Source organism: Diabrotica virgifera, chromosome 7 (genome assembly GCF_917563875.1).
Source record: "Diabrotica virgifera virgifera chromosome 7, PGI_DIABVI_V3a".
NCBI classification, from domain to species: domain Eukaryota; kingdom Metazoa; phylum Arthropoda; class Insecta; order Coleoptera; family Chrysomelidae; genus Diabrotica; species Diabrotica virgifera.
Genome location: NC_065449.1, coordinates 200828049 through 200853753, shown reverse-complemented (window position 1 = coordinate 200853753; position 25705 = coordinate 200828049).

Sequence of the window (25705 nt, the reverse complement as noted above, 5' to 3'; positions counted from 1 at the left end):
TTTTACTGGATATTATGTAAAGAGTTTGTACACTTACAGTTTATTTCAATATATCACTGAGATTCACAATTTATAACTTATATTAAACTTTGTTAATATTAAAAATATTCGGAGCCCACAGTGAATACAACATTATAGTTATCGATGCAGGATCGGTCTCGCCCTCGTATTCATGCACCCCTTAACATTCAGTTGTTAATATATACCCAATTTTTAAAATAAACCGCCATCTTGATACTTGTCGCTTTAGCTAACTTACTTCCTATGTTGTAAGTTAATAGGAGATTATATTTTTTCGCCAATCTTTTAAAGAGTTTATTGATGCATTTTTGATTTTGGCAATCGTGGAGTTGACTTATTTACTTGGTTTGCTTCTTTTACATTACTTGACCAACAAAATATTATATTTTTGTTCAAACCTTTAAAGGATGATTGTTTTCAATGACGATCATTTTATTGTTACTGTTATACAGGGTGTTTCATTGGGAAACGGAAATACTTTAACGGTGAATAGAGGTCACCGAGCCGGTTCTAGATTTACTACATTTTTTGCCTTACCTACTTTTATAACCGAGTTACAGGGTGTTTTATCGATTTTGCCCATTTCTTTCCTAAGCCATAACTTTAGAACCACCCTGTATATTTTTTTGATATTTGGTACACATATGTATCATTCAAAACCCAAACGACCGACAGACTAACCATAAGAAAAATCCAGGTCCGGATTGACAAACAATTATAAAGTAATTGTGACCTTAAAACAACACCCTGAATATTTAAATTTTGAAAATATGTTTGCATATTTGAAAAGAGCACAAAAAATAAGTTTAATGGTTCTCTTTAATTTTTCAGCCAGACAATTTTATGACTTTAATTTTTAAATTATATTGAATTTTTTAAGAACTTTCGACATAAAAAAGCAGGTATTATTAACTTTTAGTTAAAAATTATTAAAGTTAATGAATAAATACGTTTTAAAAATAATCAGTACTTATTTGAAACGATGAAACGATGAAACTCTACCTGTACTACTGGATCTGTTAAATGAAGTATATAAAACCGGAAAAATACCTCAGGAATGGTTGGTGTCCACCTTTGTAACAATACCTAAAACAATATATGTCAAAGATTGTTCAGACTATAGGACAATATCCCTAATAAGCCATACCCTCAAAATATTTCTAAAGGTGATTCATGGAAGATTATACAGAAAGCTAGAAAATGATATGGATGATACCCAATTTGGGTTCCGCAAAGGACTTGGAACAAGAGAGGCATTGTTTGCATTTAATGTCCTCTCTCAAAGATGCTTAGATATGAACCTGGATATTTATTCCTGTTTCATCGACTTCGAAAAAGCGTTCGACAGAGTCCGACATGAAAAACTAATAGAATTATTGAAAAACAGAGATATAGACAGACGAGACTTACGAATTATCATCAATCTGTATTGGAATCAAAAGGCCCATATAAAGATAGACGAACAAGAGTCCGAGAATATTGATATAAAGAGAGGGGTAAGACAGGGTTGTGTACTGTCGCCGCTACTGTTTAACGTGTACAGTGAAGCCATATTTCAGAAAGCGATAGCGGAAATAAGTGATGGAATCTCTATAAACGGAAGAACAGTAAATAACATAAGATTCGCTGATGACACCGTTATAATGGCAGACACCCTTGAGTCGCTACAAGAATTGTTAAATAGAATTAACTATTATTGCATTCGATATGGACTCAAAATAAACAAGAAAAAAACTAAATTTATGATTGTCTCAAAAACACAACATGGAAATGAAAGGTTAATACTAGAGCAAACCCAAATAGAAAAAGTAAAGACATACAAATATCTGGGAACCTGGGTTGATGACAAAAATGACCAAAGCAAAGAAATTAAAGTCCGAATTGAAACTGCAAGGCAAGCATTTATAAAATGAAGACACTGCTTACAAACAAAGACCTTCAGTTGCCTCTCAGATTGAGGGCTCTAAGATGCTACATATTTTCTATATTACTATACGGAATGGAAGCTTGGACATTGAAAGGGAAACATATAAGAAAAATAGTAGCGTTCGAAATGTGGTGTTACAGAAGAATGTTGAAAATTCAGTGGGTTCAAAGGATTACCAATGTTGAAGTGCTACGACGTTTAAATAAGGAGTTAGAAATTATGAACAGTATAAAAACAAGAAAACTAGAATATTTGGGTCACATTACCAGAGGAGAGAAATATGAGCTGCTGAGAGTTATTATGCAAGGAAGGATCCAAGGAAAAAGAAGCATAGGAAGAAGACGCATCTCCTGGCTGAGGAACCTTAGAGAATGGTTTAACTGTAGTTCATTACAACTGTTCAGAGCAGCAGCCAACAAAGTGACCATAGCCATTATGATATCCAACCTCCGCTAGGAGATGGAACTTTAAGAAGAAGAGTACTTATTTACCACTTTGGAACGACCCAATTACTAATGACAAGAAAAATCCAGGTCCGGATTAACAAAAAAATATAAAGTAATTGCGACCTTGAACCAACATCCTGTATACTGAAATTTTGAAAATTTGTCTGCGCATTTTAAAAGAGCATAAAACTGTGATTAAAGGTTCATTTTGATTTTTTCGCCATCGATTTAATTACATCAGTTTTGAAATTATATTGAAATTTTAAAGAACTCTGAGATTAAAATCAGGTATTATTAACTTTTAATAATTTAATGTTAATGAATCAATACTACTTAATACTTATTTACTACGCAGGCTTCATAAATTCTCTGGATTTGTAGCTGTATGCACATCATTAAAAATTAGAATTGCGAGAATTTGGATACTTTAATGATTTAGTAAAAAATTAAAAAAAAGCTGTATTTATCTAATAAAAAAATCGTTTAAACAATTCAACAATTTAACATAAATTAAAAATATTTGAACTATAACAGTTGCTTAAATTAAAAAATGCATTTCCTTGCTCGTTTTAAAAGAATTCGAATCGATTTTCTAATTACATTGGGATTATTCATCATTTTTCTGGCGATATGATTTCAAAATTGCCGTAATTAAATTATCTTCGCAAAAATTTGACATGCACCTTTTAACGCAGTTTTTATGCTCTTTTAAAATAAGCAAACAAATTTTCAAAATTTCAATATACAGGTTGTTGTTTCAAGGTCACAATTACTTTATATTTTTTTGTTAATCCGGACCTGGATTTTTCTTGTCATTAGTAATTGGGCCGTTCCAATGTGGTAAATCAGTATTGATTATTTTTAAAATGTGTATTTATTAATTAACTTTAATAATTTATAACTAAAAGTTAATAATATCTGGTTTTTAATGTCAGAGTTCTTAAAAAATTCAAAATAATTTGAAAATTAAAGTCGTAAAATTGTCTGGCCGAAAAATTGAAGCAAACCATTAAACTTACTTTTTTGTGCTCTTTTAAAATAGGCAAACAGATTTTTAAAATTTGAATATACAGGGTGTTGTTTTAAGGTCACAATTACTTTATAATTTTTTGTTAATATGGACCTGGATTTTTCTTATAGTTAGTATGTCGGTCGTTTGGGTTTTTAATGAGACATATGTGTACCAAATATCAAAAAAAATATACTGGGTGGTTCTAAAGTTATGGCTTAGGAAAGAAATGGGTAAAATCGATAAAACACCCTGTAACTCGGTTATAAAAGTCGCTAGGGCAAAAAATGTAGTATATCTAGAACGGGCTCAGTGACCTCTATTCACCGTTAAAGTATTTCCGTTTCCCAATGAAACACCCTGTATACTCTAGATACACCACATTTTATACCATTGAACGCTAACTGGGATTTAGTTTTCTGTTTTGTTTATTTGTTTAGTTCTAATTAATTTCTCGAAGGAATATACCTAATAAAACTTATGTACAGCTGAAAGTGTCATAAAATATTGGGACCGGTGACTTCTTGCTATTAAGGTCAAAACGCAATAACTGATAACGACAAAAGTTTATTAGCCACTTAATAAAACTATATAAGACAGAGTCTTAGCTTTTATTTCCTATCAAACTTGAAATATTGAACGGAATATATGGGACAATAATAAAAGCTGACAAGAATGCTTTTCTTTGAGAAACGATATACTTTGTTAAAGTCTGTTTTACGTTTTGTAAAAATAACAGAAAATCGACGAGCGTTATTGACATTTCAATTTTGGACAGAAAAAGAGAGCACTCTCAGGGGCCACCATGCCTATATTTTTTTCTATGGGTTTATACTCTGGGCTAATTAGCAAAATTCATGGAAAAGTTATTTACCTGCAATTTTCTTGCTGAAATCGAATTATAGGATCCTATATATTAATAATATAGGTATGCAAAGTTCGCAGATAGTGTGCTACTTTTTTTATAATCAAAATGGCGCCGACAAATCGTATTTTTTTCAATTATTGCTTTATAACTCCAAAGATTTTAACATTACAACAAAAACACTCAAACAAAAATTCACCGCAATTAAATTCTGCATAGAGATATTTTTTTCCCGATTTTTTCCGACGAAAATTTTCCTCGGAAAATGCGGGTTTTCCCAACAAAAACTCTAATTTTCAAATAAAGTTTTAGGTAAATAATTATTAATCAATAATTAAATAACTTAGTGACATCAAAGCTTTCTTGGTATAGATTGTAATTCCAGAAGCCGGTGAAAATTAAACGAATATTTTAGCAACAATTCAATTGTTTATTAACAATTTACGATCGCAATAATAACCAAAATAATCATGATACATTGATCAAACTTATAAAGCTTATAAAGATGAGATGCTTATTTAACACTTTATCGACAAAATATAAATTTTTCGGTTATTTGCATATTTATTAAATTTTGAAAAAAAAATAGTTATAATACGCTGGTCTAATTAGTAAAGTACAAAGAAAGGTTATTTACCAGCAATTTCATTACTGGAATCGAATATTATGATCCTATATATTAATAGTATAGGTATGCAAAGTCCGCAGATAGTGTGCTACTTTTTTAATTTTTTTATTAACAAAATGGCGCCCTCAAATCGTGTTTTTTTCAATTACTGGTCTATAACTCCGAAGATTTTAACTTTACACCAAAACCACTTAAATAAAAATTCACCCCAATTTAATTCTACATATAGGCATGTTTTTCCCGATTTGCTCCGATAAAAATTTTCCTCGGAAAATGTGTGGTTTCACAACAAAATCTCGAATTTTCAAATACATTTTTTGGGCAAGTAATTATTTATCAATAATTAAATAACTTGGTGAAATAAAAGCTTTCTTGGTCTAGATTATAACTGCAGAAACCGGTGAAAATTAAACGAATATTTTAGCAACAATTTAATTGTTAATTAACAATTTACAGTCGCAATAAAAACCAAAATAATCATGAGACATTGATCAAACTTAAAAAGATTTTAAAGATGTGATGCTTATTTAATATTTTGTCGACAAAATATAAATTTTTTATTTTTTTGCATAATCTTTAAATGTTAAAATAAATAGTTATAAACAAATTAACAGTTCTCAGAAATTGTTTATTATATTCTAATTTTAAAAAATACTTAAAATGCGTATTTCACAGGTATTGAAAATGAATGCTTCAAAAAAATTTTCCAACCATTTGCAAAAAGTTATGAAACAGCAAAATAAATATACGATTGTTCCGTTGTTTATAATTTGTTTTAATTGTTTCAAAGCTTGAAAGTGAGTCTGTGGTACAATCTAATTACTCACAAAGAATGTCAAATATTAGTTCAATGGTTCTATTTTAATCAAAGATTAAAAATACTTATTTTGTAATTTTTAGCGCGAAAGTAGGCTTGATACAAAGTTGAGCCGGCGATGTTCACTCGAAGCGACTGACACGCTTTAAACTCGCGCCAGTTGTGTATGTGGACGGGTATTATAATACATAATACATAATACGTACTACGGTACTGTATTAGTCTACTTTCGCGCGTGTAAATTACAAAAAAAAATATTTATAATCTTTAATTAAAATATAACCATTAAACTAATAATCGATATTTTTGTAAGTAATTAGCTTGTACTTTAAACTCACTTTTACGCTTTGAAAAAATTTAAAAAAATTATAAAAAAACGCAGTAATCGTACGTTTATTTTGCTGTTTCATAACTTTTTTGCAAATGGTTGTAAAAAAGTTTTAAAACATTCATTTTCAAGATATTTTAAATACGCATTTTAACTATTTTTTAAAATTAGAATATAATAAAAACTTTCTGATAAACGTTAATTTGTTTTTAACTATTTTTTAACATTTAAAGATTATGCAAAAAAATAAAAAATTTATAATTTATATTTTGTGGACAAAATGTTAAATAGGCGTCTCATCTTTATAAGATTTCAAAGTTTGATCAGTTTATCATAATTATTTTGGTTATTATTGCGACCGTAAATTATTAATTAACAATTGAATTGTTGCTAAAATATTCGTTCAATTTTCACCAGCTTCTGGAACTATAATCCAAACCAAGAAGTCTTTTAAGTCACCAAATTATTTAATTATTGGTAGATAATTGCTTATCTAAAACTTTATTTGAAAATTAAAGATTTTGTTTGGAAAACCCGGATTTTCCGAGGAAAATTTTCATCGGAGCAGATCGGAAAAAACATATCTCTATGCAGAATTTAATTTCGGTGAATTTATATTCGAGTATTTTTGTTGTAAACGTAAAATCTTCGGAGTTATAGAGCAATAATTGAAAAAAACACGATTCTCGGGCACCATTTTGTTTATAAAAAAAGTAGCACACTATCTGCGGAATTTGCATACCCATATTATTAATATATCCAATCATAAGATTCGATTCCAGCAATAAAATTGCTGGTAAATAATAACTGTTCCTTGTATTTTGCTAATTAGCCCCGAGTATCTAGATGTCTCAGCAAAATATTGTAACTTTCTATTTTTTATTGTTTTTGCTAATTCTGTGCTCTTTTCCATCTCATGTTAAACTATTTCATTTCATATTCGATCAACCCAACTTATCCACAATACTCGTTAATAGATCCACATCTCAAATGCCTCCAATGTTTTTATAACTATCTCTGAAATGGTCCAGCTCTTCATGCCATACAGAAATATGTAGAATATGTAGCAGTGTATTAATTTGATTTTAAGGTTTAACGTCATATCTCTATTAATTAGAATTTCCTTTAACTATGTCACTAAAGCTGTTTCGGCAGAGTGCCTTTCTCAAGTGATTTATTTCACTATGTGTCTGCATTTTAAAGTCTCTAACTGTATGAGTTGATATTCTGAAATAGTTTTTATTTATTTATTTGTATCCCGGAAAATTTTATAAGCATGTCAATTTATAAACAACTTTATTTAAATCAGACCGTAAAACTATAAAATTTTCGTAGTAAAAACAAACATAAACTTTTTGTTTAATAAACATATTTTTCTAAAACTCGGAGTTGTTTTAATAAAAACGATAAGATATTGCACATTGCATCTCATAATATGTGTAACGATTCGAAGCAGAGATCATACTGTTTACATATGATCTTATATATGTCTCGTGAAAAGAAAGAAAATAGCCTCATACGAAAAATGTTACAGTCTTTTCCGCAAATTATTTTGGGACGAAATACGACAATGGTAATGTCGCAATACGAAGAGAATTTACTTTATGCAATATAAAACATTTATTGTGTTCTGCTGACTACTAAAACTCCAGTGGTGGATTTGATGCCATATTCATAGTGTTAAAATGTAGTAAACATTCCATTTAATTTTATTGTTTTAATGTTTTCTCAAATAACTCGTTTTTTTATAACTAGAGCTCGGGAAATATGCAAAATGCATATTAAGTGCATATTTGCATATTTTGGATAAATTTTATAAGTGCATATGCATTTATTAAAAATACATATTTTGGGTTATTTATGAAAAACCGCTTTAAAACATGCATTTTTTCATGAAAAATCAAAATTTGTGATCTTGGATAACTTAAAAAGTGTTAATTTATTTTAATAACTTTATATAACAAATTTTCCTTAGAATTTGTCCCTCTATCTATTTGTGGGGTTATTATTAATAAAGTATTTTTCACCCCCGGAATGGGGGTGGCATCCACCCCCAGGGTAAATACGCAAGTTGGCACTATTAATTTCACTGTTTTTTATTGAGGTATCGCCTAACCATTCAACAATTTTCGTGAAAATCGATGGAGGTTGACTGAAATCGAAGGTAATAGTTGATTTTTACCTTCACTGACGGCACTATGGAAAGGACATTGCTATTCAATAATCGAAATGCGAATATTTTGCAAGCTCATAAATTATTAAACGATATGTAGTCGCAAAAAAATTAATTTTTTTAATTTTAAGTATAATTCTCTCTTGATCCGGGAAAATGGCGAGGTTTTCTTGCAAAGGGGTTGTAGCTCAATAATCGAAATGAGAGCATTTTGAAAGTTTATTCTTAGAATTTATACGCTATACGAATTATATCGTCGATAGGATATATTTTAATTTTTCTCTCATCAATTAGAGTGTTGTTCTAGGGTTAAGGGGATAAGCTCAAAAATATAAACTATATCACTTCGAAAGCTCATAAATAGCTCGTAATTCCGCCACAAATATCAATAATTCAATATCTCTATTTTTAAGTAGTGGGAGGGGTGTGCGTCAGCGCCCAAAAAATATTAAATTTCTGCCCAGTGTAACGAGCCCGAAATTTTTAATCTACGGTATATGAAATCTCATATACAGCTCGTAATTTAGCACTACTTATACTTTAATCTCTATAAGATGCGGGGCCAGCTCAACAGGAACAGGGGTGAATTATAAAGAAGTTTTTCCGCGTATAAACAATAATTATTATCGGATAGACGGCACAGTTTTTCTCTAGAAAATTTAGAAAAATGTTTAATAATATATAGTTTTAACTTTAACAACAATATAATAAAGAATGATGATGATGATGATGAATATAAAGAACACATGAATACAATGATGTAGAAATTTCAATAAATATTTTTGTAACTAGCATAAAATAAATTAAATACCTTCAATACAAAGATTGCTGCGTTTTTTATTTATATGCATTAAATGCATAAAAGCATATTTTAGTGCATATTTCAACTGTTTTTGTGCATATTTGCATGCATATTTTAGGGTTTTTTAAGTGCATATTTCCCGAGCTCTATTTATAACTAACAAAGATTTGATAGAGTCGATGTTCAGCAAGCGACCAAGTTACACGTATTTTTGGTACTCAATTATCGTGCTAGTTAAATAGTAATTACAGAAAAAAATTTAAAAGTAATTAAAGTAAAAATTACTATTAGTGAAAAATGATTTGTATACGGAATGTTTTAATTGTGAGTAGACAAAATTTATTACTTGGGTCTATTTGGATTTGAATGTTTTAATAAATCACGACAATTATCTTTATATTACCCAATTCCATGAACGGATATGGCAGCGAAAACTGTAAAATGGCACCGATGTTGGATTTTAAATAAATTTAAAAGATGTCATCCTCAAGTCAACCGCAACAAATTGCATCATATTCAAAAGCAGTTAGCCAACCACGCAATATATTAACCCCCAGACAGAGAACAAGCTATTTTATTTAACATTCTAGAGAATTGTACAATTAATGACTACCTTGAAGGATTGAGTCAGCATATAGAACCAAGAAATATAATTTTCGCATCCCGTATATCAAACGGTAGAATATGCATATATCTATCACCTAAAAACTTAGTAGATAAATTCATAGCAGAAACAAAGGAGATAAAAGTAAATGGAAATATACTAGAAGCAAGAAGATTAATAACTCCATCAGTCCGCTTAATTCTGTTAGGTGTATGTCCAAGTATACCTTCTAACTTAATTAAAGACGAATTAATAAAACTAGGTCTAAATCCTCTCTCAGATATATCATACCTACGAATAGGAGCAACCAATCCTGCTTTCAGTCATATTCTAAGCTTCCGACGACAAATTTTCATTTCACCTTTGCCAGACAACCATGTATTACCTGAATCTTTTATCATCGAGTTAGAACAAACATCATACCGCATATTTATAGCCCAAAACGAAACATGTTTCAAATGCAAATTAACTGGACACCTTCTTCTTCTTTAAGTACCGTGCCCAAATTTTTAGGCGTGGGTAGCTTCCATAACAATTTGCCGATATCGTTCTCGATCTTGTGCGGCATGTAACAATTGATCTGCTGATAAGCCAGTCCATTGACGAAGGTTTCGGAGCCATGAATATTTTTTTCGACCAATTTCCCTTTTTCCGTCGATCTTTCCATTGAGTATTAACTGCAGCATCCTGTATCTGCTACCTCTCATTATATGCACCAGATATTCAAGTTTTCTCTTTTTTATCATCTTCATTAAGTCACCTTCGCCTTGACCATTGATTAATAAACACATAGATACCTCACCTTAAGGTAAAACCGAATTCAGTGTTAAACTCCGCCCACTTACACCTCTTTGCCCCTCAAGTCTAAGTACTACCTGACTGGACGGTAGCGACATTTATTGAAATTTTTGCCAAGATTGAAAAATAAATTTGACTTACTTGGCTGGCGTAATAGACAACGATATAAGGGTAGTATTCAGCATTTTCACAAATAATTTTAACGCGCTTGTAATCTCTATTTTGGAATTCCGATTTTACTTCAGATAAAACGCTAAAAATTGATTAATAAAAATAGTGAAGAGGTTTCCTAAAAATTATTTAATTATTAATACACTACAACAAAATAGAAAATACATAATAAAATTAGCAGTGATAATTCACATGTAAATTATTTTTTGCAATTTGTAAAAGAAATTAACTTTCAGAACTAATGCGAAATAAAATATTTGAAGTTGATATACAGAATTTCTTTCCAGATCTAACCCATTCACTCAAGGTAAAATATTGCAAAACCTCCGAATTTTAAAGAATCCATTTTATTGGCATGAAATTTGGTATACACATAGCTAAAATATCAAAGAAAAAAATGATATTGTGCCACTGTGTGCTTTTACACTGGGGTTAAGTATCACTCCTTCTCGGGAGTGAAAAAATAAACGTTCAAGATAAGTCCAGAATTGGATAAACTGATTAATACTAACAACTTTTGGTCCATAGAGTTTTTTCAATAAGTCAATACTTTTCGAGTTATTTTCTGGTAAATATGATTTTCGCAAATTACTCAATAAGTATTTAATCGAAAAAAAAAAAGTTATATGTAGCAGAAATAGCTATAGATTTTAAAAAGTAAAAAAGTGGTATACGTATGAACTCTGTAGATCCAGCAGAAACAGAGTAGTAGGTAATGAAAAGTGGGTCCTTATTCGTCAAATTCCAAATCGAATATTTCAACGTGAAATAACCAAAAAATGAAGAACTTTTCGGGAAAAACTACAAATTTTTTAGTGTTTATAAAAAAGTTTATCTTTATTTTTGTTTAAGTTTCTAGCATCGAAATAAGCAAGATATGGTCAAAATAGATTTCGCCCCTATTTTTATTTTTGGTACAAAAGTCGTGAAAATCACCCCCTTATTAGCATCCGAAATTAAATGAATCGAAACGGCCTTACAATTTACTTAACTTGTTTATTTTTTATATTGTCTGTAAGTTCCATCTATTCAAAGCGCTTATTTTTGAAAAAATTGGTTTTAAAGTAAAAAAAAAACATTTTTTTGCAATTCTCAAAAAAGCATTTTTTAGACTATAAAGGGGGTTTTTGCTTTTCTGAATATTTTATATTTTTTGTTTTTTTTTAAGACAAAAATAGGTTAAAATATGGCTTTTAAAAATTTTCCAAAACTTACAGATCATATAAACAGTACATACGTAAAGTAATTTATCAAGCGTTGACGATTAATTTAATTTTAGACGCTAATTAGGGGGTGGTTCTTACGATCTATTTTTACAAAAAAAGGAACCATTTTATTCTGAGCGTAACTTACTTACTTTTGATGCTAGTAACTTAAAAAAGAAACAAAAATAAAGCTTTTTTTAAACATTTTAAAAAAGATCCTGAGTGTTTTCTCCAAAAGTGCTTAATTTTTAAATTATTCCACGTTTAAATATTCGATTTGGAATTTGACGAATTAGAACCCACTCTTCCTGAACTACAACTCTGTTTCTACTGAGTCTACAAACTTCATACATTTATTATATATAACTTCATACCATTCTGCACTTTTTTTAAAAGATAGGTATATTTTTGTTAAGAATATTTATTTTTTCGATCAAATACTTATCTACATTTTGAGTTATTTGCGAAAAACCGTGTAAAAAGGTGTTTTTTTTTTGTTGAAAAGTGAATATGTTCACTTGCAAATTACTCGAAAAATCTTGACTTAGTGGAAAAAACTCTATAGAACAAAAGTTGCTTAGAATTACTCATTTTAATACCGGACTTATTTTGAACGTATATAAATTAGGGGCAAAACCCGTGAGTAAATGGAATAATTACTCCTACATATTTTGTGATGGCTCGAAATGTCACATAAAAGTAACGTCATCGTTCAGAAAAAAGTTCAGTTATGTTATAAAACTAAACAATAATACTAGAATATGTACTAGGTATATTAGAGGTACTCAAATACCTGCATTTTTAATTTACCGGAAATAAAAATTAGCTATATATTTTTTTCTGAGGGTACCTAACATTGTATTACAAAAAATTGACAATTTGTCTAGAAATGGTAAAATAGAAGTCAATTATATTCTGTACAAAATAAGAAATAGTATAGAGGTGAAATAAAATCGATAGGATCTACTGTTCAATCGCATACTTTTTACATTTAACAGAACAGAGCTACTATATACGGCCGGTGAACGGCATGATCACTGGCATCATACGCCAGAGCACGCGGGTTCAAGCCCTGCAAACGGCAATCAATTTTTCATTTCTAAAAATGATAAGAGTCGTTTCACCGTACCTCGGAGAGCACGTTAAGCCGTCGGTTCCCCTGGGCTAGTGTACATCGACAATAGTTACTTGAAACAGGTTAAAGATGTAAATGGCGCCGGAACAATCCGAAAGGATCTCTCCGGCAAAAATGCCCTACGATATTATTATTATTTCATTTAACAATTTCTGACGGAATTACTTCAAAGAGGTTATTAAAAGCAGATAGTGATGTGTACCAAATACAATGGATTATATTTTTCTTTGACAAAACACCACAAGTTGTCAACGTTTAAATGAATAATATTGATAAAATGACAGGGAATTTTCAAAATATAAATAGCCGAGGACATCCAATTCTTTCATTTTGAGTTTTAAAATATGCAGGTTTTTATCAAGAATGCATTTTTTTCCCTAAACTTTATAAAAAAGTTTTCAATAATCGCTCACCCGGAAGAAAAGTAACAAAACTCAAAAAATGCATAATTCCAGATCTTGTTAAATTGACTATTTATTGTATTATATTCATGTTTGTTTAACTTTACCTTTATCGAAAATAAGTAATTTTCTGTTTTTTGTTTGCTTTCATTAATGTTATACCACTGACAAGTTTTTAAAAGTTTGATTTTCACCAAGAATTTTATATTTTTTCTTTTATGGTCTTTACAGTTTTCAAGCCAATTTTTAGTTAATAAAATATGCTTAGCCAAATAAGTTTCAATATTGTCAAAAACTGCATTACCTACTTTAAATGCATTAAAGGCCCCGTGAAACTTTTCCTAACATTATTTTAGTAATAGTAACAAACAAATCTGATTATCTCTGAAGAATCTTTATTCATGTGCACCATATTCTCTAAGAAGTAACATTAATTCGTATTTCTGTAATAGAGTTTTAGTGTCTTGCAAATCTTCATGGCATTTAATCCAATTCAAATTCTTTATAATCTTATAGTAAATATAACCAGTAACATGCATATGTAACAGCACACGTTTCTAAATTTGTGGTTGTTGTCTTAAATTCCGCTTTAACTTATCACAGCACAATACGCAGCTAATAGAAGGTAATACACCTATAGGGTAAGTTCGGCTCTGACGACACTGTTAACTACTCGCAAGTCAGACAGCGACTGAGAAATCTCGATACGGTTTTCGAGTAGCGCCATCTAGTTGCCGATACGTCTTTCGGTTACCAGGAGGTGAGCTATCTATGGGTAAGTTTATAATCAATGCCTTGACCTACTCTGTTTAAGACTTCTCTGTTTGAAATGCGTTGAACCCAAGATATTCTGAGCATTCTACGATACGACCACATCTCAAAGGCTTCTAATTTGTTCATCATGTTAACCTTCATGATCCTTCATGTTAACCTTCATGAACTGGACACCAGGCAGCTAATTGTCCAAATATTTTCCCTCATAACCATCCTTACAATGATAATACAGTGCAAAGAGATAAGACAAAATTCCTCAATATATCATACTCAACAAGATAATTTACAAAATACTCAGACATTTTCAAAGACCACTCCCTCCACACTTACTAAGCCTTCTCAAACCACATCACAAACGGTAGTCATCCCACATTTATCAATAAACCCATTCCAACAACTTTCACTACAAAACAAACCCACACATGTGCCCACTTCTTCAGTCAACACTACAATCGCAACACCTACATCGTCTGAGTCATCCTCTAACACCCAAACTTCGAACTCCTCAACTTCGAACAAAGCAACAGGAAAAAGAACCTTAGAAGATGCAATCTCACCACCCACCGAAGAAAACTTCGAAAAACCTAAACTTCAATTAAAGAAAAAAACCAAAACTGATGACAAAAACTTAACAGATGAGACATCAAATCTTCAATCATTACTAGAACCAGTTAGAAAATATGCAGAAAGCAAAATGCAATTACTAAGCTTCGATCAAGTAGTGGATCTATTCGAAAATATAAAAGGAACAAAAGACATAATCAGCGTAACAAAATTATATTCAGAAGACTCTCATGCACTTATGAAGTTTCTATCGGACTTACATTCATATTATACCGACAAAAGAATGAAAACCAAAAGCACCAAATTAATAGGAAAACTTGGCAAACATATAGGTTTACGCGATGTAATAAAAACTCTGACAACATTGTCGGCAGAAGATTCCGACTCATCTGTAAATTCCTCTAAAAACTAGCCCATTTAGCATCCTTCAGCCAAGACTCCATTCTTATTAAAGAGGTTTCTTCCGATGACCTGAAGTCAGAAATAAAAGATAAAGTGTTAAGTGCGTAGAAAATTAGTGGAGTGCATCACAAACATGAACACCTATTTACGCGAACTGTGCCGCCTATGTGTGAAAACTGTGAAACATCACTCTTCGTGAAGCATATATTAACTTAGTGCAAAACATATGAAACAACAAGAAAATGAACGCTATCCCAAAGAATATAAAGGAAGCCTTAGGAATCAACACGAACGTTAAAAACACAATAAGTTTTATCAAAGACTCTGGATTGTATCAATTATTGTAATCTTTACTAATTTTACCTTTGTTATATTTTTTAGATCGCTAATAACCCTGGTGGTTACAGCGTAAATAAATAAAAAAAAAAGATTTGATATTTCCCACTAATACTCATCATTCAATCTTCGCTTATTCACTGCTGGACTAAATCTCCCTAATATTTTTCCATCTGTTTATATCTGTTTAAATATTTTATGGAACTCTTAAGCAAAGACAAGACAACAGCAGACAGCAAAACAGCAAAGTTAAACAATACAACCACAGAAGGACAAGATGTAATTGGGGACAATAAAATACAAATAAATGAAGTGGAAGATGCCTTAACCCAACTAAAAATAGGCAAAGCTGCAGGAATAGATGGATTAGATGCCGAGTTGTTGAAATATCGGGGAGAATTGGACAGAAAGGAACTTTATAAACTGTTAAACCTAACATGGAAAACTAAAAAAATACCGAGTGACCGGAACTCGGCTATAATATTGCCTATACACAAAAAAGGAGATTCGAGAGAATGTGGAAATTACAGAGGCATATCGTTGCTCTGTTCAACATTAAAAGTCTACGAAATTATCCTAGAACGGAAGCTCAGGAATTTAGTCGAGCCTAGATTAGCAGATATTTAAAGTGAATTTAGGCCAGCACATAGCGTCCAGGACCATATCTTCACTCTACAGCAGATCATCGAAAAAGCCATACTAAAAGGTGAAACGGTTTATTTGGGATTCCTAGATATGAAAAAAGCTTTTGACATGGTGAGCAGATAGGGAATATGGCAAAGCTTGACAAACAAGGAAATGGATATGGAACTGATAACCACAATCCAGAGTTTGAATTGCAATACCATAAATCAGGAAAGAACAGGCAATCTTATTTCCAGCAAATTTAAGAATAACGACCGAGTCAGACAAGGAGGGATATTGAGTCCCTTACTGTTTATCTGTGTAATAGACGAAGTAATTAAAAAGTGCTGGCCAAAAACAAAAAAATTAACCATATGATACAGAAACCTACAACAAACAAAAATCAAAGCCTGTGTATTTGCAGATGATATTGTTATTGTGGCAAGAACTGAAAGAGCTCTGGAGGAGAACATAAGAATCTGGGAGGCAGAATTAAAAAATTAGAATCTAATAATTAATATGGAAAAAACAAAAGTAATGGCCGTATCCAAGAAAGATGTTAACCTAAATACTGAAATCCAAGGCAAAAATTAGAACAGGCAGATACATTTAAATATCTTGGAATAATTTTAAATAAGAAGGGGACACAAGAAGACGAAATTGGAAATAGGATGAAAGCAGCCACAAGAACATATCATTCGCTGTATAACAACTTCTTAAATAAAAAAGAAATAACAAGGAAAACCAAAATATTAATATTTAAAACAAAAACAATTTACGTACCTATCACTACGAATGGAGCAGATAATTGGGTATTGAACGACAAACAAGAAAAGATATTGCAAGCCGCGGATACGAGGTATTTAAGAAAAGTCGTGGGGGCTAGGAGAACCGATAAAAGACATAGCGAAGATATTAGAAGAGAATTAAAAGTAAAATCATTAAAGGAAAAAATTCATGAAAAGAAATTAAGATGGACTGGGCACTTATTTAGAATGAACGACGGCAGACAGGTTAAAATGACATAAGAAGCGAGGCCGATAGGAAAAAACAGGAAAGGCCGACCAAGGAAAACGTGGAATACCAGTGTGATGGAAATATTGCAGAATAGAGGAAAATCGTGGCAGGAAGCCAAAGAATTAGCTAGGGACCGAAAAAAGTGGCCTAAGTTCGCAGAAAATAACGAGTAAAGAAGACACCTCGACAGCTTACGGTATAAGAGGATCATCGAGTATGTATATTATATATTTTGCCTCATGCATTCGATTCCTATGACAACATTTTAGATCATCAATCCAACGTTCATTATTAAAGAACACTAACCTAACTTTGACCATGTCGCTTCCTTCTCCAGTCACTTTTTCCTTGACCAAATACCTACCTCCCTATATTCCTAGAAATACTAGCAATAACATCTTTTGATTTAGTTCCTTACACTGATGCTTCTCAAAACTCTGGCGCTGTAGGCTGCACAATTATTACTTTAAAAGATCTTATAAGTTCCACTTGGTTGCCCTCATCATACAGCATTCACACGGAAGAGCTGTTTAGCATCCTCCAAGCCTTTAAACACATTTCTTCCTCATTTAAAAATGTAGCAATTTGCACTGTTCCGCTTTCATCCATATTCTCACTAAAATCAATATTTACTGATCATCCACTAGTTCAATGGGTGAAATTGCATAAAACGTAGTAGACGCTATAGCTTCAGCAAATACACTCCTGGCCAAAAGATCGGGCCACCTTAAAAATGGGTCATTTTTGATGTCGCAAATCTCCTAAACCTCTTGTCCAATTGTAGTGATTTTTTAATATATTATAGCGTTGTTCTCTAAGAATATCGATGTAGTAATAGTGTTGATGAACAAGTAATTGTCATTGTATACCGCGTGTAAAAATAATACTGTGTTTTTCCTGAAAGTTCGTAACACCCTGTGGAATATTTTAGCATTTAAAAAATATTGAAATTAAAACTCTATTGTAGCTTTAGCCTTGCTTAATATTTTGCTTTTTGACTTATTCACTTATGTTGAATAATGAAAAAGTTAGGTACTTTTAAACCTAGCCATGTTCTTCATCAAAGGTGTTTCTAAATAAGTGCGACAAACTTTAAGGGGTAATTCTGCAGGAAAACATAATGACCGTTTGATTTATAAATATAATATGTCTGCAAATGCTTTGTTTCCGAGATAAAGGATGTTGAATTGTTTCTTACACACTGACGATTTATTTATTTCCCTAAAACCGCTTGAGATATGCAAATGAAAATTTTTGTATTCACCATTGGCGTGCATACGGGTCATATTACCTGTATGCACGCGAATGGTGAATATAACATTTTTATTAGTATGTAAAAAAATGTGAAAGAACTACCTCTTAAAACCTACCACATTTGCATATCTCAACCGGTTTTAGAGCAATAAATAAATCGTCAGTTTGTAAGAAAAAAATTCAACATCCCGTATCTCGGAAACGAAGCATTTGCGGACATATGTTTATAAAGTAAACTATCATTATTTCTTCATGCAGAATTAATCCTTAAATTTTGTCGGACTTATTTAGAAACACCCAGTATTGATGAAGAATATGGCTAGTTGTTAAAGTACCTAACTTTTTTATTTTCCAACATAAGTGAATGACTCGAAAAAGAGAATGTTAAGAAAGCCTAAGGCTACAATTGAGTTTTAATTTCAATATTTTTTAAATGCTAGAATATTCCACAGGGTGTTCCGAAATTTTAGGAAAAAACACAGTATTAACGTCACACCCGGTATAGAATTACATTTACCTGTTCAGCAACAATATTATTACATCGTTATTTTTAATGAATAAGGCTATAACATACTAAAAAAATCACTAGAATCGGATAACAGCTTTAGGAGATTCGAGACATCAAAAATGACCCATTTTTATGGTTTCCGGATTTTTTTGGTGTAGTATATATACTTTGTAGCATTTCCTTTTACTTAAAAGTACGTGCTTGTGTTGAAAAGCACATACTACACAACAGAACAACTACTACTGACCTGAAGTATCTACTATTAAACGTAGCGCCAGCCGTGTCTGCATTACACCAATCTTGATGGAACTAGTTTTCCATGTGCTTGTGATTTGTGAATCCACATTTTTACGTACCTAATTATTAGGTACATAAAAGTTACGCGAGGATAAAAATGAACAATTGTTATTTGTCAATCTTCTTGAGAATTATTAAATTTTATTTGATAAAAGAATGACCCCAAAAATTAAATATCTTCTTCCTAGTTTGTAGATTTTTCTACGACGCACCTATGCCGAAGTCGTCCATCCACCAACTTCACAACCCTTAAAAGACTATGGTTGCCATATGGCAACCATTGTAAGCAGTGATCTAAATAATTTTTTCAGTAGGTTTCCCTATTAAAAAGCAGATGGCTCATGCAGTTCTGAATAGTAAAATAAGTATATTTTAAGGTGTAGTACTGAAAGTTCAGTCTTAAGTTAGTGTTTGTTTGCAAGAAAATGTACATCAGATTTGTGTAAGTAACTTTTTAATACCTAATATAAATTATTTTTTGTTTAGTATACGATTTTATTTATAAGAATATACTATATTTTAAAAATGTTGCATTAGTTTGTCTTTTTCTTTTAGTGTGTAATTATTTTAGGGCGGGAAAAACTAAAATTGCCATATGGCAACCAGAGTCTCTTTCAGTACCTATTATTTAATGTTTTTATTTTATTTTAGAAGATGCTTTACTCTTGAAGAGGCGTTACAAATGGCGTACGTACGCGGACGATTTAGATGTGGGGGGAATCTACATTGAACCACCAGACACAAATGAATTGACCGATGAAGATTCTGCTGATGAGGATAATGGTGGTATGATAGATAATTTACCAGCAAGCCAATTACGAGTTCCAGCCGAGATTCAGGTTCGCAATTCGAACGAAAAGGATTTTGCAATGGAGAAAATAGACGCTACCAAGGCATATTTTGTATTTTTACGACAAATATAGGTGATAAAGTTTTATCGGAATTTTGCCGCTACAGAAAGTAAAAAGGTTTTCCCAAAAAGAAAAGAAAAATATTTTAGTTCCTAGACCATATGTTTTCGGTAAATACAATTTAGCAATGGGAGGGACAGATCTCATGGACGAAAATATAGCCAGGTATAGAATAAGTATAAGGGGTAAAAAATAGTGGTGGTGCATTTTTTCTTGGCTTATTGATGTATCGATACAAAATGCGTGGATTATTTACAAGAAGTCTGGCCACAACTGTACACAGCTACAATTTAGATGTGATATTGTAAAAGTAGCTTCTGCTAAGTTTCGAGATCCACCAAAAACTTTAGGTCGACCATTGTTAAGCTTATCATCCAGCACTAATAGTAGAGTTAGTGATGATATTAGGTAATTTGTGGTATCTACTCCGGAAAATAAGAAAAAGAAATGTGCAAATAAAACGTGCAAGTCTATAATGAGAACGATGTGCTCTAAATGTAACGTTGGCTTATGCCAATTGTGCAATGTGCAATTTCACACTAAATAATTTATAGTTTTTATTGTTATTCATAGTTGCAGTAATTTTTTATGTTTATTATAATATAGGTAGTAGGAAGGACTACGGTTGCCATATGGCAATCTTCTTTTTTTATAAAAAATACTTAAATTGTTTAATTTTTTTTATTATAATTTTAATATTTGTTCAAAATAAAACATAAATCACGAACTTTTTTTCAGTATTTTAATAAAAACAAAAGTCCGTCCTTTAAGGGTTAAACTGAAGCAAATACTACGAAACATGTAAATATTTCAAAAGCGTAGTATGTACATTCTTCTATGGGTGGAATACATAAACCGTAGTATCTGCTAATGTTTCATGTATGTACTACATTTTGAAGTTTGTACTACACTTACAAAGCATTTACTTTCCTCATTAGCATATGATACTCTTTACCAGATTCATAGAAGAATGTACTACGCTTTTGAAATATTTGCTAGTTTCGTAGTACCTATTTGCTTCAGTTTAAGTGAAGTTGGTGGATGGACGACTTCGGCGTAGGTGTTTCTTGTTACGAAATGGAAGCATGTATGAATATGCGGCGTAGAAAAATCTACAAACTAGGAAGAAGGTACTTAATATTTTGGGGTCATTCTTTTATCAAATTAAATTTAATAATTGACAAGAAGATTAACAAATAACAATAATTGTTCATTTTTATTTTCGCGTAACTCTTATGTCCGTTCGGAATCTGAGTGGTTCATTTTTACTCATGTACAATAATTCTAATAAAATTAGGTACGTAAAAATGTGAAAACTATTTCCATCACGATTAGTGTAATGCAGACACGGCTGGCGCTATTCTTTGTAGAAGATACTTCAGGTCAGTAGTAGGTACTTCTGTTGTGTGGTATATTCTTCTCAACAAAAGCACATACTTTTATGTGAAAGAAAATGCTACAAAGTAGATACTATTTGTTGAAGCAATAGTATCTACTACGTTTTATGCATTATGCCCTATGCATCTGGTAAATTGTAGAATATGCTACGGAGGAAAGTAAATGCTTTGTAAGTGTAGTAAAAACTTCAAAAATGTAGTACATACTTAAAGCATTAGCAGATACTAGGTTTTATGCATTCCACCCAATATATTTCAATCTATTGGACCTATATCTATTGGATCTATATCACATTGGACTTAAGGATAAAGAAACTGTTGGTCGCATAGCCGAAATAAAAAGACGCATACAATTGTCTTGGCTAGCTTTCTGAAAGTTAAGCTTTATTTTGAAGAATAAAGATGTACCAATGTGTCTAAAACGTAGAGTTAATGACAAATGAACCTTGCGTGTAACTACATATGGACTGGAGACTATGGCCTTTACAAAGAAAACTTTAGAGCAGTCCAGTACAACCGAAAAAGCGATGGAGAGGGCCATGCTAGGGATTAGTTTGAGATACAGGATTGGAAATATCGACATTCGTGAAAGAACAAAGATTACTGATGTCGCAGAACGTATAGCATGACTAAAGTGGCAATGGGTCGGCCATGTTGCCCGAGGTAATCCCGAAAAATGAACACAGAGTCGAAATCGATGGAAGTAGCAGGAAGAGGCTTATGTCCAGCAGTGGACGAACATAGGTTGAAGAAGAAGAAGAAATTAAAATCATTCGTGAAGAAACATGGTCTGAAGGAAACTGTTACGATTTTATAAAACAAAATTCAATGATACAAAAAATATTTTTTTTTGTAAACTGTGGCAAACAACATTTTTGTTGTACCTACTGCATCATATTACCGAATTAACTATTTTTAATGGAAAATAAGCTACAATTTTACTAAAAAATGATTTTATTAACATCTCGGCGTCCAAATCGGATGCCGTTGTCAAAATACAAAAAATATAAATAAATTAAACCAAAATGTTGTTGCTTAGTAAAAAATTCTTCTAATAATTTAATAAAACTGACTCATTTATATCGGCAATTCAAACATATATTATACATTTTAAAGTAGAAGACTTTAAAATGATATTGCCAATATTTATGAGTTGCGTTCCTGGGACGACTTTACTGAAAGATAGTTCATTCGATTACATGAAATCAACTCCAACTCAAGAATATCCGTCACAAAAAATAGCATAGCATGTGATCTGTCTTTAAAAAGACAACCACATGCAATGGTGACAGTAAAATTCTCGATTTAGAGATTCCATAGTAAATCACGAGGGAAAACAAGGAACAATTCTCCTGATACTATCCCGACATCGTAAGTATTAGGTCTTACTTTAGTTTACTCTCAAAGCTAATACCAAATTCTGACCTTAATATGTACATGTTATTTTATAAATAATACTAAAATATATATCTATGTATTATTAATATTATTTATAATTTAAAATAACATATGTACATATTAAGCGCAGAATGTGGTATTAGTTTTGAGAGTAAACTAAAGTAAGACCTAATACTTACGATGTCGGGATAGTATCACGAGGTTTTTTCCTGGTTTTCCCTCGTGATTTACTATGGAATCTCTAACGAGAGAATTTTACTGTCACCATTGCATGTTAAAGACAGATCACATGCTATGATTTTGTTTTGTAAGACAGATCACATGCTTTGATTTTTTTGTGACGGATATTCTTGAGTTCGGGTTGATTTCATGTAATCGAATGAACTCTCTTTCAGTAATGTCGTCCCAGAAACGCAACTCATAAATATTGGCAATATCATTTTAAAGTTTTCTACTTTAAAATGTATAATATATGTCTGAATTGCCGATATAAATGAGTCAGATTAAATAAATTATTAGAAGAATTTTTTACTAAGCAACAACATTTTTGTTTAATTTATTTATATTTTTTGTATATTGAAAACGGCATCCGATTTGGACGTCGATACGTTAATTAAATCATTTTTTTAGTAAAATTGTAGCTTATTTCCCATCAAAAATAGTTAATTACAAAAATGCCACAAGAAAATAATAACTTCAGAGCAATATTACCGAATATATAGCACACATTTTATTTTTAGTCTATTCACTAAATTATACTTTTCCAAAACTTTTTCCTTCAAAAATCGTCGTAATTTTTTATCTTTCTGTAAGTTTTTAAGTATTGTCGTGTTACAAAATGTTCTTAAATTAGACAAAAGAACTTTTTGAATATCAAATTTGAAAAGATAAGACGCTTTCGTAGAAGACAACAGTGTTTTTCGTTTCGTTTCAAAAGCGGCTAGTGGAGCATTACAAACAGACTTAAAAACTTTTCCTGAAAATTGTTCGGAAAACTTCAATGTGTAAGACTTCTTTCTTAACTTTATTACTTAAATGACAGATATAAAAAATCTTACCTAATGATCCGCCATTTAAAAATAAAGAGAATTAATAAAATAATTCTTAATTTTTCAAACTTTTTGTTGGCAAATTTTGTTTTTATCTGGCCATAATGTTATAAATTAATAAGGCTTGTTGTCAAATTATACTCGAAAATAATACATGGAGGTATAAATAAAAAACTGGAAGACGGAGTAGATGCTCAACTTGAGTTCAGAGTCGGACTCGGAAACAGAAAGGCGTTATTTGCTTTAAGAGGAAACAGTAGCGATCAACAGGTAGCGAAAACGCGTTCCAAGATTGCGGCTGTAATTCTGAATATTTTTTCGAGATATTTGGCACACGCATTCGTAATATAATAAATAATGGCGGTACAGATCCCAATTTGAACAATATATTAATATGTGGAAATTACTCTGTAATTAAATACAATATTAAAAAAACGAGCCTGTACCACCATTAAGAAGAACAAAAAAATACACTTTCTTCAAATAAACTTTTTTATCCGATGCCTAGATTTTGTGTTATTTTGGAACTACTAAAATTTTTTATTTCATTAATAGTTCCAAAATGACACAAAATCTAGGCATCAGATAAAAAAGTTTGTTTGAAAAAAGTGTATTTTTTTGTTCTTCTTAATGGCGGTACAAGCTCGTTTTTTCAACGAAAATTTTTCGTTTATAAATTTGCAAAAGTCTGTGTGTTATTACGTTGCCGCTTCTGCAATACTTAGAGCAGGTGTATCGATGGATTAATATGTAGTTTTGCCTTGTGAATCCAAATCTGAAAACGGCATTTCGATATATCTAACCGTCTTCGAGATAATCGACCTCAAAATCTAAAATGTGACGTCACAATCCGGTTATCTCCTACAGACGCACTAAACGTTAGCTCAAATGGTTGATTAGGAAGTAGGCTACTTTTTTTTAAATCTCGATTTGCCAAGCATAGGTTATTTACATTTAAGTTTGACACTTCGTGAATGTCAAACTAAGTTTTAAATTAAGTATTAATAAAACATCAATGACATTTGATAGTGAATTTAATTATTATATAAAATAAGTATGATGTTCAAAAATACAATTTGAGTGTAAATATTTTAAAAGCAATAATTTATTAACAGTTTTTAAAAGGTTTATACCAGTATAAATACGGCCTCCCCTTTATGATAAATGGACTGTTCCATTTGCTATAAAATTAAAATATTATGTATACCTAGTCGATCCCTAAACTCGACACAACTGGCTAGTGATTGTAGAAGGTAATTTTTTTTGTTTTTTGAGAATTTTGCTGAAATTGGCAAAATTACTAATTATTTAGTAATAATTATTAACTATTTAGAAATTATTTTTTTTGTCGAATTGGCAAAATTATTGACTTAAATCACTAGCCAGTATTGTGTCTGTGTACATCCTTCTAATGGAAAAAAAAATATTTGAAGATTTTTCTCAAATTATGGATACCAAGAACATTTTCATTTATAACTCTTTTATTTTTAATTTGACAAATAAAAGTTATTCTTCATAAAAAGCTCTTCTTGTTCTAAGATTTATGATGCAACAGTGTCCCAAAAGTAGGGGAACCGTCGAATATTTCGCGAACTAAACATCGGATGGAAAAACTGAAAAATACTTGTTCAATCATTTTCAAAAATCTATCCAATGACACCAAATACCAACTCCCACTACTCCCCCTGGAGGTGGGGTGGGGGGTAACTTTAAAATCTTAAAAGGTAACCCCTAGTTTTTCTTGCAGATTTACATTCGTTACCTAAAAGTAAGGAATTTTATGCAAGACATTTTTTCGAACTGTGGATAGATGGCGCTATAATTGGGAAAAACGATTTATCCTG